At 34.5% G+C, this 13,146-nt stretch overlaps 1 pseudogene; it reads left to right on the forward strand.

Moving 5' to 3' along the window:
• The first annotated feature begins 4,386 nt into the window (after positions 1–4,386).
• On the forward strand, positions 4,387–5,918 carry LOC141507733 (olfactory receptor 51I1-like; annotated as a pseudogene).
• Positions 5,919–13,146: the final 7,228 nt, after the last annotated feature.

Here is a 13,146-nt window from a genome sequence, read left to right on the forward strand (position 1 = left end):
GGTTCTAAGTATATTGATTCTTAAGTTGTTTTTAATCAACTGATTTTATAGAAGAAAAGCACTGGACCTGGAATCAGGGAATCTGAGATTTAGTATTGACTCTACTCCTAACTAGTACCTCTAGCAATCAATTCATCTAACTGATACTCTTTAATATTTATTATAATTAATCATTTAAAATTTATTATTTTTGAAACTGTTTTATTAGTCATTGTCAAAGCCTAGTTTAGAGAACTATTAGGAGATTCAAATGAAACAAATATTCTCTGAAATGAAAAAGAGAACTATAAATATTTTAGGACTTGTTAAAGTTAGTGTTAGAGAACTGTGCCTGATGATAGAGAAAAAGGAAGTGGCATAATGTTTACAAAAGATGTGGCTCCGAATCTAATAGAGTTTTGGCAAAGTGAGGGGATTTAAAATATGCTCAGATAATTGTAACACACAATGCAATGGGATGTGTATTAGAGAAGAAATGGCATTTCAGATGAGCACTGTAAACATAAAGACCCAATTAAAAACTGAGTGGTATATTCATAGAATGTGCTCAAAGGACATCAAGTCACCCAGTTTCATAAAATAGAGAAGGAACAGAAAATAGTTGCATGGACTAATCTTAGAATGTAGCATCATACTGATTGCAGATGTTATTTAATTCTATATAAATTAGTTAATTTTTTTCTGAATATTTTCTTGTCATAACTCATAGGCTTACCAATTATACCCTGAATATTTTCTCCATAATTTCATTACATGGGGTCAACACAAATTCCCAATTCATTGTGAGACAGATCATGACATAATAGAGGGCTAGCCTTAGGATCAAAAGGATATGTTCTCAAGTCCTAAATTAAACATATACTGACTTTGTGAATGTAAACAGCATATTTGATTTCTTAATGCTAGGTGCAACACTTGAATTTATGAAACAATTGTCAACCAGCACTGTTGAAATATGCTTTCAATGTTGGAGTCCTATAGACTAGGTGAAATAATAGATGGAAACTTCCAAAGCAACTGAGTAGCATTAATATATATCTGTTTGCAGATTTGCACAGAAAAACTGGTAAGATTGCAATATAAAGAATAGAATTGTAGTAGGAAAGAAGAGGTAAGCAAAAAGACATGTCAGGATCAGGAGAATATAGCATTAACCCAGGTAGATGACAATGAAGAATTATAGCTGTTGGAAGAAGTAGAAATAAAGCAAAGAGCACAAGTATGAAATATGTTGAAGGATTTAACTGGTTGGATGTTAAAGATAAAGTGTACAAAAGTTTCAACATTTCTTCTAAGTTTCTGAATGAGACAATAGGTACATAGAGATGCCCTGGATGAAAGTAGTCTTTTAGTTTTTAATATTGTTGCTTTTTTTGTTATTATTCCATACAAACAGGTATAGGCAGGGCAGCTAGATGTTATAGTGGATAGAACACTGGCCCTGGAGTCAGGAGGATATAAGTTCAAATCTGATCTCAGACACTTAATAATTACTTAGCTGTGTGACCTTGGGCAAGTCACTTAGCCCCATTTCCTTAAATAAAAAAAAACAGGTATAAGCAGTGAAAAAGATAATTAACTCAGTTGTGGATATATTGAATTTTACCTATATAGTGGTGAAAAAAGTATCTGTTGAATATTTTGAGATAGGAATCCTGAGATTAGAAGTCAAAATTGGAGTCGAGGGAAGAAAGACAGTATCTGAAATTGTAGAGTGTAAAGAAATTACCAAGCAAGATAGAATGGTAAGACTTGAGCTTTAACATTGTCAGCAATCAGAAAGATGATGAGGAAGCTGGAGACCAAGAAAGAAGTGTTAGAGAATCAGGAACATCTGATGTCTCTGAACCTTAGAGAGGTGGCAGTACCTAATACATGACGGTCGTCAGCAGTCCCAAATGTTAGAGGGGATTCAAGTGGTATGAAAACTATAAAAAGGGCACTAAATATGGTGAATAGGAGATTACTATGGAGTTTGGGGAAATTTCTTTCCTGATTATGTGGAACAATAGTTAGAATAATGAAACTGACATCAAAAAGAGCCTGAGATATTTACTGGCAAACCTCTCACAACCTTGATTGTTTATTATTTATAATAAATATGTTATTTATATTAATATAAATTATTATATTGTGTTATATTAATATAACTGTTACATATTACATATAAATTATTATGGTCTGAATTCATTATTCATAAAAGAAGTATAATAATAATCCCTACCTTACAAAATTGTATTAGGATTGAGGTACCCTAAAAACACTTTGCAAAATGTAAGAGCTATATACATTTAGCTATTATTTTTAATAATGAACCTAGGTTTTTAAGGTAATATTATAAAGTCAAAGAGGGGTTAATAAGAGCAAAAGAATTATTGAATATCACTGAGGTGAACCAACCAAAGTCATACACCATCAAACTTTATTACCTGTTGGTAAGCCCTTTAAGCTAGATGTGCAGATTGCATTTAGAAATATTTGCAAACTCCCAAGATGTGTGAGGAAAACACTGATGTGGTAATTTTCTTCTCAAGCTTCCAAAAAATTATTTTTTTTGGAAAAGACAGAACTAAAACAAGATACTTGCTTAAAAGATATTGATTTGGAGTCAGAAGGCCTTGATTTGAATTCTGGGTACCTGCATAACCTTAAACAAATTGCTTAATATATCTGGGCCTTGAGTTACTTTTCTAGTTTAGTTAGCAGAATGTAGCACTTGGAATCAAAAAGGTCTGAGTTCAAATTCCACCTCTGACACAGTTGCATGACCTTGCCAAATCACAAAACCCTCAAAGCCCCAATTTCCTCATATGTGAAATGGGAAGTTGGCAGCTACAATGTTACATAATTGTCTTAAGGCTCAATTAAATTAAAATATTTAAAATGATTTAAAACTTTTTAAAATAAATTAATGCTTTTCCCATTCACATATACAGATACTTTACAACATTCATTTTTATAAGATTTTGAGTTCCAAATTTTCTCTCTCCCCTTTGCCAATAATATGCAATCTGATATTAGCTGTACATGTGCAAAATGAAGTGCTCTATAACTGTTAGTAGGAGTAATGTTGTATTCAGTCCTTCAGTTGTACCCATAATGAAGGTTTTTTTGGCAGATACTGAAATTGTTTACCATTTCTTTCAACAGGAGATGAAAGTAAACAGAGATTAATTGATTTGCTCAGGCACACAGGTAGTATATGAGGTCAATATTTAACTCAGGTCTTCCTGACTCAAGGCTAATCCCTTTTTTATTGAGCCATCTGTCTCTAATAAGAGGACAAAGATTAGGAAAATGAAAAAAAATATTGGCTAGTTGATACATAAGTTCACATCAGTTCAATTCAATTCAATAAAGATGTACTTTTAAAAACTGAAACATGTTTTGCCCTCAAGTATCTTAAAACCAAAGGAAAATAATATGAACATAGATTAAATATATATAAAAGGTATACAGAGTAAATTAAGATGAAGATGAGAGCAAAAAAGGGATAAAAAAAGATCTGAGGGATAGGGGTGGCTAGGTGACTCAGTGGATAGAGCACTGTCCCTGGAGTCGGAGTACCTGAGTTCAAATCCGGCCTCTGACACTTAATTACCTAGCTTTGTGGCTTTGGGCAAGACACTTAACCCCATTGCCTTGCAAACCACCCCAAAAAGTAAATATTAAAAAAAAAGATCTGAGGGGTACATGAGTTATGTTATGAAGGAAGCTAGGGAAGAAGGAGTAAAGGCATTCTGGCCTAGAGCACAGCCATAGCAAAGGTTCAGAAATGAGAAATGAAATGTTGTGTATAATGTTGTATATAGGGGGAAAAATCAAAAATGACAGTTTGACTAGGTCATAGATATCCTGACAGAAAGTATGCAAAGACCAGTCTGCTGGAAATACAGAGTGGAGCCACATGGTGAATGACTTCCTTTCTTTGCATTTAACATAGATCCATTTTATTCATGTTATAAAGAGGATTCAGAACTAAATGAAAAAAAATATGAGAAACTGAAAAAGAAAACAAAGCAAGTTTTAAAAAGTGAAAATAGCATCCTTTGGTCTACAAGCAGAATTCATAGTTTTTCCCCTTTGAATATAGATGGAATTTTCCATCATAAATCTATCAGAAATTTCCTGGATCATTTAACTGCTGAGAGGAGTGTGATGTCCATCATAGTTGATGATCCATGCAATGTAGCCGTTAATATGTACAAATGTTCTGATTTGGCTCACTTTACTCAGCATCAGTTCATGCAAATCTTTCCAGGCTTTTGTGAATGATTTTAAATGCCAGAGGAATTTGATTTTATGTTAGACACAATAGTGAATCACCCAAATTTCAGGAGGCTCTTTGGAATATCGTTTTTATATCTATGTGGAAATGAATAGAACATGAAAGATTTGAAGTAAGAAGACCAATTAAGAAGTGATTTTCAGTAGGCTGGCTCTAACTACCATAAAATCTTAGTAAGGTCTCGAAACAAGGATATCCTTATATTATTATTTACTGAAGGCTCTGAGCCTTCATTATAGCATAAGTGACCAGACAGACATAAGAAAATTGTTTGCGTTGGCAAAGATTATATTTTGACATCAAAATATTCACAATAATGTAAAACTTCATATTACAAAAAAGCACTCTTTGTATGTTGTGATCCCACCCACCCACACACATTCTAGAACTGAATAAGGAATTTCCATTACGTTGAGAGCATTGGACGAGGTTTTTGTTTGAATTTGGTTTGCTTATTCTTTGTTTTTTTAATAGACAAACATGAATAGACCAGAAATTTGTTTTGCTTTTTACTTTGGTCATCTGCTTTTGCTATGGTACTGAAGTACTCTTGGTCATTGATATTTCAATCAAAAAATACGAGAGTGAGCTCATGTACCCTTATAGTCTTCAATAATCTGCCTTTTTAAAAATTCTTTTTCCTATTAGATTCAGCATCATACAGATGTTCAATAGTACCCGCTACCAGCCAATCCATTTCCTCCTTTCTGGCATCTCAGGATTAGAGTCCATGCACATGTGGATCTCCATCCCACTGAGTATCATGTATGTGATTGTTCTTCTGGGGAACTGCATTATCCTCTATATTGCAGAGAAAACCCTTAGCTTGCACAAACCCCAGTACATCTTTCTGTCCATGCTAGCAGGAACAGACATGGGCATGTCTGCATCCACCATGCCCACAGTGCTTAATGTCTTCCTCTTTCATCACCCAGAGATTGAGTTTCACAGTTGCCTGACTCAGATGTTCTTCATCCACACATTCTCTACTATGGAGTCTGCTATCCTTCTGGGTATGGTCTTTGACCGTTTTGTGGCTATACGCAACCCACTGCACTACACAATGGTCCTGATCCATTATCGGATCATTGGAATGGGGCTGGCAGCTGTACTGAGGGGCATGGCCCTGATGGTACCTTTGCCCATACTGCTCAAACGGCTGCCTTTCTGCAAAAGCATTGTCCTCTCACATTCCTTCTTTTTCCATCCTGATGTGATGAAGCAGGCCTGTGGTTCCATCAGGGTCAACATTATCTATGGCTTAGCCCTGGTACTCTGGTGCTTTAGCATTGACTCCGTATTCATTGTTCTCTCTTATGCCTTCATCCTGAAGACAGTTCTGGGCATTTCTTCTCAAGAGGCATGACTCAAAGCCCTCAACACCTGTGTCTCACATATCCTCACTGTTCTCATCTTCTATGTGCCACTCATTGCCTTGGCCTTGATGCACAGAATTGGCAAGTACCACTCTCCCATTCCCCACGTCACCATGTCCAATATCTTCCTTTTCCTCACACCTGTTCTCAACCCATTGGTGTATAGCATGAAGACTAAGCAAATCAGAACTGTTTTATTGAGTTTCTTCAAAACCAGAGAGGATGGGGGGAAAGGAAAAGCAGTCTCTCATTAAATTTACAATGCTTTTTTTAATACTGCCTTGGAATGCACTGGAAATGGGAGGAGAAGAATGGGGAACCATATATTTCTCCCTGATTATCCTTTCTCCTCTCTTTGAGATGAGATATACCTCCATCATAATTTATAAGGTTACTGAATATTGAAGCTAGAAAGACATTTGAGACTTTCTAATCTATGGGTTCTTAAACTGGTCTAACAAAAGTCCAGATATAAATTTAAGGAATCCCATGAATTTGCAACTTTTAATACTTTGATAAATGGATTTCAATTTAATTGATTTAATTATTGGAAAGAGTTCATATTCTTCACCTGACTGCAAAAGCAGTGCATAATATAAAAGGGTTATATGTGAGCCAGTTTGACATGCTCATTTTATCTCTTGAATGTGACCTTTTTGTATATAATACCAATACTACTAACTCAAGTCCTCATAACTCTTATATAGAAAATTATCACAGCTGTCTAATCAAATTCGTTAAAAGTCTCTCCCCCTTGACTACTCTGTCCTTATATATCTGCCAAATGATTTTCATTTTATATAGATAGATAGACAGAGATAGAAATAGAGATAGATAGATAGAGAGAGAGAGAGATACATGTTACTCCCCTACTCATAATCATCAATAGTTCCCTATTGCCTCTCAAATAGGTTTTTAAAACCCTTAGGTACCCTTGTTAGCTGTATGAACCTAAGCAAGTCACTTGACTCTGATTGCCCCACATCCAAGGCCATCTTCAGTTGTCCTGGTTCATAGCTGGCCACTGGACTCAGATGACACTGGAGGAGAAAGTGTGGTTGGAGATATTGTACAGCAATGCCTCACTCAAATCCCATTTATGTGCACATCATGTCATCACCTCCCTGATGTCATGTTCTTCTTCAAGAACAAAGGAGAAATAAACAAGATACACCCACCATTCCTATAATTCCTCAAATGAAAACAGCCATCCCTGACTATAGTTTCCCATTCATTTGCTATTTTTTATTATTTTATTATTCAGTACCTCACTTTCTATACTCAATGATCCAATTAAACTGGCCTTCCCTCTGTCCCTCACATAAGGCTCTAATCCTCCGATTTCTGAGCCCTTGAACTAGTTAATGATTGAAAAGCACTCCCTTCTCACTTATTCATCACTGATAATCCCAAGATTCCTTCAGGTTTCCAGATTAAGCACAATCTCTTTCAGAAAGTGCCTCCTGATTACCCTAATTTCTGGGACCTTTCTGTTATAACAACTTTATATTTATTCTCTTTCTCTTTGTTTTGTATATTCTTATATTATGCGTTTTGATTGCCTTCTCCATCACCATGTGTGCTCCAGAATAAAAGAGAAAGAGTTTATAAAAGAACCTGGTATCATACTGGTGACATTATTTAATTTATATTTGTTGGTTGATTAATTGATTTCAGATAAAAAAAAAAAAACCTGAGGCGCAGATAGAGGGGACTTGTCTTGATAAAGGTCTCATGATATTAAATAATGGAATTTTGATCTGGACCCAAGTCTTCTTTATTCCATATTTTGCATATGTGGGAGTTCCTCACTTTGCTATGAATATTTTTTAGTGTCCATAAAGATTAAATCACAGATGTCTACAGCTCTCCTCCATATGATAGACCTTCAAGTACTTGAAGACAGTTATCATACCCAAAGTGACTCTTCATTCTCCAGGTTAAACATCATGCCCTTTTCATTTAATTAATCTTCATTTAACAATGCTTCATTATCATTTGTGCCTGTATTTGTATTTGCTTGTGAGAGCATGCCTGTATGTCTACCAGTACACCACATGTTCATGATGCTGTTGTTTGAATAAGTTTCACTTTGCACAAGAAACAAACTCTTGCCCATCCCCAGCCAACTCTATTCCTGGGAGGAAACCCTATTCTAGCTCCTCAAGCTGGGTCAAAGTCTGCCACAGCCTTACCTCCAATATCCTTTCTGCTGACTGAAGACCAAACTTCAGATGAAATAGCTGACAATATGTTGCTTCAGAAATGGACACAGTTTTTTACTGTCTTCCCTGTTGCTTCAACTCTACCCCCAGCCTTACAACTCAGCACTCCAAAGACCATGGCTTAGAAGAATTAATACACTTGTTCCCAGAGAAATCCACACACATATATACACCTATCCCCATCCCAGCTTCTACCTCTGAGAACTATGAATAAATTAATGCTGAAATTGATAATGCAAAGATTGTATTGGTCAACTGTTTTATAGGTCCACCCATAGAGAATAGAGCACCAACCCTAGAGTCAAAAGACCTGAGTTCAATTGTGACTTCAGGCATTTGACCCTTGCTATATGACCCTAGGCAAGTCACTTAACCTTGATTGCCTTGCATCCATGACCATCTTCAGATGTCCAGGTTCATATCTGACCACTGGAACAAGATTGTTCTGAAGAAGAAAATGAAATTGATGACTTAGCATGCCCCCTTATCACTCAAATCCAATTCATGTGCTTGTCATGTCATCACCTCCCTGATGTTGTGGTCTTTCTTAAAGAATTAAAAACAAACAAGGTACATTCTTCAAATGAAAACAGCCTCCTCTGGCTATAGTTTCACTTTTATTTGCTATCTCTTTCATTAAATTGTAAGCACTTTAAGATCCAAGGGAGACTCACTTTTATATTTGCATCTCTAGTTCTTATGTTAGTGTTGGATAGAAATCCTCTTCCAGTCCATCATAAACAGGAACAAGTGCCTCAGGAACCATACAGATATTAAATTGGGTAAAGGTTTTTTTTTTATTTTTATTTACTGTTGAATATTTCTAGAATTGTCATGTCATATTGTTACAGAGACTATGTCAATCATCTCTGCATCATGACAGTTTTATTATATGAGCTACCAGAGCAAGCATGAGGAATGACATTGATTCACATACTGAAAAGAAATATCTTTCCCTTATCAAATAGGGTAAAACCAAACTCTTAAATCAGACTTCATTTAAAATGACCTTGCTATGTCCCATATATGTGCACATTTGTGTACGTATGGGTTTATCCTCACATGGCATGTAAGTTATATATATATATATATATATATATATATATATATATATATATATACATATATATATATACATATATATGACATGGTTATGTTTTATGCACAAATATTATTCATATACATACATTAAGTGTATTATGTATGCAGGCATGATGTATGATTATATGTTTGTACCAAAATATTATCCATTTGGATATGTAAGGGTCATATGTCCAAGATTAGGGTTATATAAACAAACTGATTTCATATGTATTTATGTATAAATGAGCACAGACAAGTTTCTGATTGTATCTGAGTACATTACATACATCAGTTGTGTCTTTATATATGTATCATTACAGATAGGAATTTATTTGCTGTCCCATCATTTCAGTCACTTTGAGTACTTTGTGAACCCATTTGGGGTTTTCTTGACAAAGAAAAAAAATAGTTTGACATATCCTTCCCCAGATCATTTTAAAGAGGAGGGACTAAGGCAAAGTAAAATGACTTGCTAAACATCACATGGCTAGTGAGTGTCTAAAGTTGATTTGAAATAGAATTTTCCTTACTCTATAGTTGGCACTCTATTCAGTGCACCACCTGGTGGAGCCACTGTGAGTTAACCTATATGAATCTCAAGGTACCTTCTGATTCTAAGATTCAATGCTTATGTGTGTACTCCTATTTGTTTGTTTATGTGTTTGTATTGTATGTATGCACATAGATATGAATACATACATGTTCATGCAATGTTTTGAGTTCAGTTACTAATGTATACTTTCATACATTCACATGTCTTTAGTGTGTATCTCTCTCTATATAAGAATGCACATGGGATACTTTATCCAATAGATTATAAAATCTTTGAGGTCAGGAATTATGCCTTTGCTATACTGATTCCTTCAGAATTCAATACAAACTCATATAACTAGTAAAAACTTAAAAAATGCAGTAGAAATAAATACTTGAGTATATACATTTGTATATATTCAACTATATTAAGTATGCTCACATATCCATATAAATGATGACAAATATATAATGTAAATTTGAATATGCATATTATATATACATGTTTGAATATATTTTATTTTATAATACATAACTATTTTATATGTATAGTAAATACATTTAAGTCAGTGAGAATGCACACATTTGTGCACATGTATTTTAATTTCATTTCATATATGCACATGTTATATTGTGTTATTTAAATGAATGTACATGCACATTTATAAAGCTAATATGTTTTCCCATGTTCATATCAACCACCTTTATACACTTATGTTTGTGCATATATGCATAAAAACATGCATTGGTTTGTTTACTTAATTCTGTTTTGTGCTTATATTTCTGAATAAGTTTTATGCATGTAAGTATCTTAGTCTGTGGGTGAGTCATAGGGGGAAAGAAATTCTCACAGTTAAGGGGGTTTAATCCCATCCTTTACTTCCTAACAGAAGTGAACTCAGAGTCTTAGGCTTCCAGTCTCTGATATGTACCTGGATATCTCTGTAACCAAGATTGGAGGTCCAGCATATGGATTAGCCATGCATGTTGAGCTTTCCCTCAATGACTTCCTTCAGCATTCTTCCCCAACCACTCCCTACCTGTTGAGTTCTTGGTTCAATTTCCTGAAACTTTTGTTTCTCAGTTCAAATGTTTTCAACCTTTTCCATGCTTTGACTTACATTACTTACTGTTTCTTGTGGTACTATTCTTTGTTCCAAAGGAAACTAAGATCCCTTAAGCCAGGTAAAATAAAAAAAAAACAACTTTTATATCAATTATTTTTATCATCATCTGGTCATAATTCTCATGGTTCTGGGACATATTTCTATTCCTATAACATATTACTTCTTACACAATTGCATTGCCATGCTTATTGCATATTGTGAACAACACAGCCTACTGTACATTATCCCTAATTAATATTAATCTTTTAACTCCTCTGTTTGACTTTTGTTGATCTTAAGGTACTTTTGAAATTTTGAACAAAGTCTTAATCATGGTAAGGAATGTAGGGCAATAGAGTCAGAGAACCTAGATGGTTAGAAAGAGATCCCTTAACCAATCATCCACTCTCCTTAGGTTATACCCTGGCCCTTTTTTTTTTCATTTTTCTCTCTAAACCATCTCATTTGGAAATTTTCCTGTTCCTGTGAATTCACCTTTCATCTTTATGTAAATACTCCCCTAGATTCTCTGCTGACCTAAAGTTAAAGACTGCCTACTCTCCCTTGGACATCTCAAACAGAATCCTTTGTAAGAATCTTTAACTCAATATGTCCAAAACACAACAAATTACCTTTCCCATCAAATTCTACCTCCACAAAATGTGAGATGTACAGCACAGCTCCCAATTCATAGAAAGTGCTTAACAAATGTGTATTGATTATTTGTTTGCAAGAATCAAACAATATTATGTAAGTGGCTAAAAGCTAAAAATTTTGTGACTTAATAGCCATTAGAAGACATGGTTTGAAAGATGTCACCAAGCAACTGAGCGCTGAGCATGTGCTTAGAATTTGTCTGAGATTTGTCTTAGACTAGAAATATGAAAAGCTCCTACAAAATAAGATTTCTATTTTATTTGCATCATTCTTACTTCATTACATCTATCTGTTCAATTGGATTTATTGTAGTTAAACAATTTTCTTTGTTCCAGTCATTCTTGTATTTGGTGATAATGGATTTATCACTTCACTCATCCTTTCATTCACTTATTCTGTAATTCTTTAATAAAGATACTAATGTTTTTTTCACAATTCTGTGTTTGTTGTTGAAGAAAAAACAAAAATAAACAATAGCCAGGGAGGTCAATCTTCTATGATATGAATTTTAATAGGGTAAATAAGACAGACATAAATTTAAATCCATTCAATTCAACAACCATTTGCAGCCTTCTAATTAGTTTTATCAGAGATCCATTTGCTCAATGGAATAAGAAAGTTTTAACATATAATTGTTCAGAGAAAGGTGAAGATCACTTCCAGCTTTAGCTTTAGGGATATCTCAGAGGGTGACCTGGAGGAGGTAGCATTTGAAATATTAAAGGATTTGAATAATGTTATGCAGGTAGAGGTGCATAAAATTATCTGATAGTTTTAGATGTGCCAATTTTGTCTCCTCAAGTTGACTGAAAGGTGCTATATTTTCTACCTCATATATTTCTCAATTTCTGGCATGAGATTGAACATGTATAATAGATGTTCCTCAACTGTACTTAAGAGAAGGGATGGAAGGTCAGAGAAATAAAATGAGGTGCATAGATCTCACAGTGTATAGGTATTTAGTAAAGGAGAACAAGGATAAGAAACCAAGTCCTCTGATTTCAAATCCAGAATTCTCTTTCCCGTGGTGCATCTTATACATCTCTTCACTACCTTCTTTAAAAACTCTTAGTCAATGCTCATTAAGTATTTAATGATTCTCTGGTTGATTTGTGAGTCCATCATCTCAGGATTTCTCTGAGTTTTTAAATTTCAGTCTCTTCCCTCTTCAGTAAGCAAGCATAATATATATATATATATATATATATATATATATATATATATATATATATACATACATACTTAATGCTATACCAACAAGTGAATAATCCCTGCCAGTTGTGGCTAATAATAAGAAAATAATGTGTGCCCATCAGCTGCTATTGACTCATCCATTCTGCCTGTTATTCATTGGCATTAGCTGTCCCTCATATTTCTTTCATTTCTCCATTCAGTCTGCAGACTTGAAGGCAAACTTCTTAATCTGAAATGGTTCCTCATCTCCCCATTCCATGAGGACAAGAGGGAGAAGGTTATTTTCTTTAGACTGGTGCCTAGCCACAATCTAGGCAGTTAAATCATTCATTCACAGACTAATAAAGTAAAGCAAAGAGTGTTGACAAAAAAAAATGATAATTCCTCAACTTCTCCTTGGTGTGGATCTACTTTGTTTATTCCAAGGCAATTGGAATTAAATGACTTATTCAGGGGCATAACTGTAAATATTAAGTCTTATGTCTGATTTGAATTCAGGTCCTGACTCCAAAGACAGTGCTGTATACATTGTGCCACCTTCCGAGGTGCACTGATCTGAATCTATTTTCAAGTTATTTAGTTACTTTCCTTTAAATTTCCAAATAGGTGTGATTTGTGCACATTGTTCGTTCCTCACAAATATTCACCTAAAGCTCCATCCATTCATCCATCCCTCAAAGCTCATT

Source organism: Macrotis lagotis, chromosome 1, assembly GCF_037893015.1.
Source record: "Macrotis lagotis isolate mMagLag1 chromosome 1, bilby.v1.9.chrom.fasta, whole genome shotgun sequence".
Lineage (NCBI taxonomy): Eukaryota > Metazoa > Chordata > Mammalia > Peramelemorphia > Peramelidae > Macrotis > Macrotis lagotis.